The 6,394-nt window shown below is 52.0% G+C and overlaps 1 pseudogene; it reads right to left on the bottom strand.

The window, feature by feature from the left end:
• Positions 1–349: 349 nt before the first annotated feature.
• Positions 350–4,510, bottom strand: LOC141584360 (saoe class I histocompatibility antigen, A alpha chain-like; annotated as a pseudogene).
• Positions 4,511–6,394: the final 1,884 nt, after the last annotated feature.

The raw sequence follows: 6,394 nt of genomic DNA on the forward strand, positions 1-6,394 counted from the left end.
TGTGTCTCCTGATACTACAAGGACTTTTATGTACAGCGACCACCATAGGTGACATCCAAGTCCCTGTGATCACAGGTTGTGGTGGGACAAGCAAGGGTCTACTGAAGGGCTAAGGACAGTGGAGCAGCAAAGATGACAAACAAAGCAGTGACCACATAAAGCCCACAGTGGTCTGAGCACCCACTGGGCACAACCCCATCTACTCCCTCCCCTGCAACAAATCAGCACAAGAAACACGTGGACTGTGGAAGGTTCTCAGATCTTCCATTTATTTTGTCTCTCAAATTTCAGTCATCTTTTCTTTTAATTAACCCATCAATCTCTCATAGAAATAATTTGAAGAAGTAAATTATATTCAGATTCTAATTTTAATAGGAAAGTAAGAAGTTACAGTGAAGTATTGGATTGAGTATAAAATTAACACCAAGACAAAAGTATGCCAAATTGCAGGGTCTTTATTGCCAGCGATCACAGAGGACTCACGTCTCTCCAACCCATGGCCCTGAAAGGAGGGTGACAAGACCTTTTTATGCCCACCTCCGGGGTGAGGGTGTGGGGCGGGGGTGGGGGTGAAGGGATTCAGACAATCTGAGGGCCAGAGGATTCCGTAAATCACCTCCCGGGCAGAGAGGAGGGTGTGGGTCTCTGGACATTCCAAGGGCTAGGGGACTTGTTGTCACTCCGACAGTTACCTAAGTGGCTTACAGAAGTCAAGATAAGCATTAGTTTACACATTGTCTGGGTAGTGGTGGAAATAACACATCTTAGTTACTTATTACAAGTCGCAGGGGCCAGGATGAAATTAGCTTGGGCTGCTTATTCTGGTCATTACTGGTAAGCAAAGGCTAGCAATTCTGGCAGTTACTGATGAGAAAAGGTAAGCAGCTTTACATAGTGGGCATTTTACAAAGCAAACTAGCAGTTTTATTTACAGAAGACAAGGCCAGCAGTTATTGTGAGGAGAATGGGGCAGCCGTTAAAACTTATTTTAAAAACAGCTTTGTCTTTTATAAAATGGTGTTGTTCAGGCTCTAACTCTAGGCCAGCTATAGCACACAGCTCAGTGCACCATGAAGTTGAGACACAAATGGAGACATCACAGCCCAGGTCTCTAAACAGGAAAGGTGACCGGGGAAGGAAGGCAGGTCAGCATGGGGAAGGAGTCATGGTGGACACGGGGCTGGGCTGGTCTCCCCACCTCCTCACATTATGCCTACAGGGACACAGACACATTCACATGCCTTTGCAGTAAGAGAAGTCAGGGTTCTAGAAGTCACAAACCGAAGGTGTGGATAAATCTTGCTTCTCAGTCCCACACAAGGCAGCTGTCTCACACTATAAAAAAAAATTCAAGAAGAAATTTTTATCAGTCATACTTTAAACAACTCATCACTAGCTCAATACATCCAAGTCAAAGAAACCCCATAACACAGCTGTGCCCACTGTTCCCCCCAACAACCCACACACATCAGCCCACCCACCCCCAGGGTCTCACCTTTACAAGCCGTGAGAGACACATCAGAGTCCTGGGCACTGTCGCTGCCTGGGGTAAGACAAAAACAGAACCTGGTCAGAGCCTACAGGAAACGCCACTAGAGGAGGAATTGCGAGCTGGGTGAGTTCCCCTATGGGCTCCCGACCACAATATCCCAACGATCTCAGGGATCAGCCTCCTTCATACTTACTTGCAGCCTGAGAGTAGCTTCCTCCTTTTTTATCTGTGGGAAGAAAACATCCTGTGAGGGGTCAGAAAGGTGGCAGGGCCATGAGGTTCTAGAGGATCTTCTAGTCTTGGACCTCTGAGAAGTTTCCAGAAATTTGTGACTGCAAACTCAGGGAAGGATCAGGAAAAACAAGGAAAGCAGGTGTGGGTCCTGGACCAACTGCCCTCCTAAGGACTGTCCTCAGCACGGACCTTCCCTTGTGATACCTGTGACTGCTGGGATCAGGTCCCATCACCACAATCATCAAGGTGACACATCTGTCCTTCATTGTCACAGGTGCTTTACACAAGAGTAAGTGCTGGCACACAGGGCCCAGACTAGGTCGGCTCATGAGTGTGGATGATGCTTCCCAGTAACCAGGCAGGGTACACTTCTACCTGGGGCTTGGAACCCTCAGTGGGACAAGAAATCTCAGACCCCACTCCTCACCCCTTCCTCACCTGAGCTCTTCTTCCTCCACATCACAGCAGCGACCACAGCTCCAGTGACTACAGCTCCAAGGACAGCCAGGACAGCAGTGATGCCCACGATGGGGATGGTGGGCTGGGAAGACGGCTCTGGGAAAGGAGGAGAAGGTGAGGGGCCCTGATCCCAGGTCCCAGCCCTGATCCTGCTGAAGTGCTGCAGAGGGGCTCCTGCTTTCCCTAAGAGACATGACACCCCATCCCCTTCTTACCCCATCTCAGGGTGAGGGGCTCGCACAGCCCCTCATGCTGCACATGACATGTGTATCTCTGCTCCTCTCCAGAAGGCACCACCACAGCCGCCCACTTCTGGAAGTTTCCATCCCCCGTGGGCCTGGTCTCTACCAGCTCTATGTCTTGTGTCTGGTCCTCCCCATCCCGCTGCCAGGTCAGTGTGATCTCCGCAGGGTAGAAGCCAAGGGCCCAGCACCTCAGGGTGGCCTCATGGTCAGAGATGGGATGATGGGACACATGTGTCTTGGGGGGCTCTGCAGGGAAGAGTCAGAAAATTCAGGCACTTAGCATCTCTCATGGGACACCCCAGCAGCTCCCATGTGACCATCCTGAGAATGGGCAGGACACCTGGGATAGGGAAGGGAGCACAGAACACAGACACCAGCCTGGACACAGGCACCTGGGATAATATCCTGTTCCTTGGAAAGTTCTAGTCTAAAGGGGGGAACTGGGACTTCTGGCCCTTATCTGAGTGGAGGCCAAGGGACTCAGAGGAGCTGGAGTCAAACCCCCACACACATTGAATGTGAGAAAGAGGACAAGGCAGGAGAGAAAAATCCTGGTGCCCAGCACTGCTGTGGGGTCACAGGGAACCCCTGATCAGTATTCCTGGGATTGACTTCTTCCCCTCCTTTCCCTCAGAGACTGCAACCCTTAATTGTATCAGAGAACAGGGCAGGCCCTCATATTCACTCTCTGGTACAGGATCTGGAAACCCAGGAGGATTCCTCTCCCTCAGGACTGGGGGATGGGAGGTGGGGGGAGACGGGTGATATTCTAGTGTTGGTTCCATTTTCCTCTCCTCCTTCTGCAAGACCATCCTGGGAGGTCCATAGGCTATCAGGGAGGTTCCCCCTGGTCCCTGGTACCCGCGCGCTGCAGCGTCTCCTTCCCGTTCTCCAGGTATTTGCGGAGCCACTCCAGGCACTCGCCCTCCAGGTAGGCTCTCTGTTGCTCCGCCACATTGGCCGCCTCCCACTTGCGCTGGGTGATCTGAGCCGCCATGTCCGCAGCGGTCCAGGAGCGCAGGTCCTCGTTCAGGACGATGTAGTCCTCGCCATCGTAGGCGAACTGGTTATACCCGCGGAGGAGGCTCTCGTCCGGCCCCAGGTCGCAGCCAAACATCCTCTGGAAGGTGTGAGACCCTGGCCCCGCCCCCGCGGTCAGCCCCGCCCACCGAGCCCCGCCCCCGGCCAACCCGTGGGGATTTTGGCCTAAACTGAAAATGAAACCGGGTAAAGGCGACAGTTTGTTCCGGGTCTAGGGGCTGGGCGGGTCCCGCAGAATCGGGGGGATCTTGGACCCGGAGACTCGGGGCAACCCGGGCGGTCGGTGGGAAGTGGGGAGGGGTCGTGTCCTGTACCCGCGCCGGGTCACTCACCGGCCTCGCTCTGGTTGTAGTAGCCGAGCGCGATCCGCAGGTTCACTCGGTTAATCTGTGCAGCGGCCTTGGAGATCAGTGTCTGCTGTTCCCAATACTCCGGCCCCTCCTGCTCCATCCACGGCGCCCGCGGCTCCACCCTCGGAATCGCGGCGTCGCTGTCGAACCGCACGAACTGCGTGTCGTCCACGTAGCCCACGGAGATGTACCGGGGCTCCCCGCGGCCGGGCCGGGATACGGCGGTGTCGAAATACCTCAGGGAGTGGGAGCCTGGGGGCGAGGAGGGGCTGAGACCCGCCCGACCCTCCTCCCGGCGCGGCTCCCCGGGTCCTGCGCCCCCGTCGGGCGGCCCCTCGCTCTTCCCCGCAGAGACCGTTTCTCTCCCGACCCCGCACTCACCCGCCCGGGTCTCGGTCAGGGCCAGGGCCCCCGAGAGCAGCAGGAGGAGGGTTCGGGGCGCCATGACCTCATCCTCGGCGTCTGGGAAGGATCGGAGTCGGGGTGGGTGACTGGAGACTTCAGAACCGGGACCGCGGCGACGCTGATTGGCTTCTCTAGAAACCCGGCACCCAATGGGAGTGGGAACTGGGTTCGCGTCATGAGTATCCAGGAAGAAGAACCCGACACAGTTTGGGAGAGGAAGGGAAACTGCAGCTGTCGGGGACCGTCAACGCTGCGCCTCCCCAATCCATACACTGCCGTCGGGGTCGAGACCGTCAGAGCCACCCCTGAGGCCCTGGGACTTCGCCCTGACCCCGCTTCTCCTGTGCCAAGCGCTCTGTCTCAATGTCTTCCTGAGTCTTGGCCCAGGAGCTACTGAGAAACCAGAGAAAAACCCTCAGCATGGGCCGCGTCCCTCTCCCTCCACTTTTCATCCCGTATCTCCGTCCCTGAACTGGACTTCCTGACTCCCACTCCTTACCTGTCCCCCTGGACTCTGCTAGAACAAAACTCACTCCAGGAAACTTGCTGCCGGAGAGTGAACTCGCCCTGGGAATGGAGGTGTAGAGACAGGGTTTTTTGTTGTTGTTCAAATCTGGAAAAGTTTTGCCTGAGAGCATGAGATAGCATAGAGACCAGTTTGCTTTTTGTTTATTAACTACAGTGGGTAACAAAATCTTGATAACTCCTGAATGATCAGGAACCTAATTGGTAAAAAAAAAAAATGTGACTTTGGCCCCTTGATATATAAATGTGTCTAAAAGCATTAGAACAGGACTCATAAAGTTCCTGTTTCACTTTCCCAGACAATGTATCTGTGACTCCTGATTGTTGTATTTTAAATTTACCTTTACTCCATAGCCCTGAGTTTCTGTGTGAGTCCAGGACATCTCCGCAGTACAAAGCATCACACTGTGTTACGTATGTTGCAACCAGGAGCCGGTACAGACTTCATTCACCTCACAATCTCAAGTGTTCAATGCAGTCACAATGCCCCTCACCAGTGCTCATGTATTGCCTGTTTTTAGGAAGTGTCCACATCTAAGTGGTGTGCTTATTTTATAGGAACACTCAGTATTTTTTAAACCTGATTAATATAAGAAACAATTAGCTTTTAGGCAGACCTACATAAGGTATTAAAGGCCAACTACGAAGAACACCCTGCTAGGCTCTGTAGATGGATGTGTTAAAAATCTGCAAAACAATGTGTTCAAAACTAAGAATTCTACTGCTTTCCAATTCTTTCCTGCTTCTCCAGCCCTTCCCTCCATCCTTCTCATCCCTCAGCCCTTCCTCTCCCTTTATTCCCCACCACGCTGTCACTCCCGAATAGTGGCTCTAGCACTGTACCATTACCTGCTATGTGACTTCTCTCCGTAGTGATCCTGCTACTGTGAATCAGAGTTTGTCATTTCTCCACATAAAACACCTCAATTGGCCGGGCGCGGTGGCTCAAGCCTGTAATCCCAGCACGCTGGGAGGCCGAGGCGGGTGAATCACGAGGTGAAGAGATCGAGACCATCCTGGTCAACATGGTGAAACCCCGTCTCTACTAAAAATACAAAAAAGTGGCTGGGCATGGTGGCACATGCCTGTAATCCCAGCTACTCAGGAGGTTGAGGCAGGAGAATTGCCTGAACCCAGGAGGCAGAGGTTGCCCTGAGCCGAGATCACGCCATTGCACTCCAGACTGGGTAACAAGAGCGAAACTCCGTCTCAAAAAAAAAAAAAAAAAAAAAAAAAACTCCTCAATCTTGAAGCTTTGGAATGTCAGGCACGTGAATATATGAGGGCATACCCGGTTCAGTGTAGGCACTAAATTAATTTTTGTTGACTGAGTGATTGAAACATGAGTGTATTAAAATGGACCACAGAAAATTACAAAATGTAAAACACTAACCAAGTTAAGACATTTTATTTTATGTAACTAGTGTGCATATCAATTCATCAATTTATTTCGTGAGTCTGTTGAGCCTGTAAATGAATTTTATAAGACTGAGTAACAAAGTTTCGCAAATATTTGCCTTAAACAATGCCCATTTATTGTTGATTTATTTATTTTTAGAGACAGAGTCTCCCTCTGTCATACAGGGTAAAGTGCAGTCACATGATCATGGGTCACTGCAGCCTCAAACTCCTGGGCTCAAGGG

This window comes from Saimiri boliviensis, chromosome 4 (genome assembly GCF_048565385.1).
Source record: "Saimiri boliviensis isolate mSaiBol1 chromosome 4, mSaiBol1.pri, whole genome shotgun sequence".
In the NCBI taxonomy this organism is placed as follows: Eukaryota; Metazoa; Chordata; class Mammalia; order Primates; family Cebidae; genus Saimiri; species Saimiri boliviensis.